Source organism: Silurus aristotelis (assembly GCF_946808225.1).
Source record: "Silurus aristotelis genome assembly, chromosome: 11".
NCBI lineage: Eukaryota > Metazoa > Chordata > Actinopteri > Siluriformes > Siluridae > Silurus > Silurus aristotelis.
The window spans coordinates 29,726,018-29,727,515 of record NC_139584.1 but is presented as its reverse complement, the minus strand read 5'-3'; positions in this window follow the sequence as shown (position 1 = coordinate 29,727,515).

Sequence of the window (1,498 nt, the reverse complement as noted above, 5' to 3'; positions counted from 1 at the left end):
GATATTGAATCTGAAAAAGAGACAGAAAAGACTTCGTCTGATACTAAATCTAAAACAGAGACAGAAAAGACTTCATCTGATAATGAATCTGAAACAGAGACAGAAAAGGCTTCGTCTGATACTGAATCTGAAACAGAGACAGAAAAGACTTCATCTTATACTGAATCTGAAACAGAGACAGAAATGACTTCGTCTGATACTGAATCTGAAACAGAGACAGAAAAGGCTTCGTCTGGAACTGAATCTGAAACAGAGACAGAAATGACTTCGTCTGATACTGAATCTGAAACAGAGACAGAAAAGACTTTGTCTGATACTGAATCTGAAACAGAGACAGAAAAGACTTTGTCTGATACTGAATCTGAAACAGAGACAGAAAAGACTTTGTCTGATACTGAATCTGAAACAGAGACAGAAAAGACTTCGTCTGATACTGAATCTGAAACAGAGACAGAAAAGACTTCGTCTGATACTGAATCTGAAACAGAGACAGAAAAGACTTCGTCTGATACTGAATCTGAAACAGAGACAGAAAAGACTTCGTCTGATACTGAATCTGAAACAGAGCAAGAAAAGACTTCGTCTGATACTGAATCTGAAAAAGAGAAAGAAAAGACTTCATCTGATACTGAATCTGAAAAAGAGACAGAAAAGACTTCGTCTGATACTGAATCTGAAACAGAGACAGAAAAGGCTTCGTCTGATACTGAATCTGAAACAGAGACAGAAAAGGCTTCGTCTGATACTGAATCTGAAACAGAGACAGGAAGGACTTCGTCTGATACTGAATCTGAATCAGAGACAGAAAAGACTTCATCTTATACTGAATCTGAAAAAGAGACAGAAAAGACTTCATCTGATACTGAATCTGAAACAGAGACAGAAAAGACTTCATCTGATACTGAATCTGAAACAGAGAAAGAAAAGACTTCATCTGATACTGAATCTGAAAAGGAGAAAGAAAAGACTTCATCTGATACTGAATCTGAAACAGAGACAGAAAAGACTTCATCTGATACTGAATCTGAAAAAGAGAAAGAAAAGACTTCATCTGATACTGAATCTGAAAAGGAGAAAGAAAATACTTCATCTGATACTGAATCTGAAACAGAGACAGAACAGACTTTATATGATACTGAATCTGAAACAGAGACAGAAAAGACTTCATCTGATACTGAATCTGAAACAGAGACAGAACAGACTTTATATGATACTGAATCTGAAACAGAGACAGAAAATACTTCATCTGATACTGAATCTGAAACAGAGACAGAAAAGACTTCATCTGATACTGAAAATGATAAAGAGAAAGAAAAGACTTCGTCTGATACTGACAATGATAAAGAGACAGAAAAGACTTCGTCTGATACTGAATCTGAAACAGAGACAGAAAAGACTTCGTCTGATACTGAATCTGAAACAGAGACAGAAAAGACTTCGTCTGATACTGAATCTGAAACAGAGCAAGAAAAGACTTCGTCTGATACTGAATCTGAAA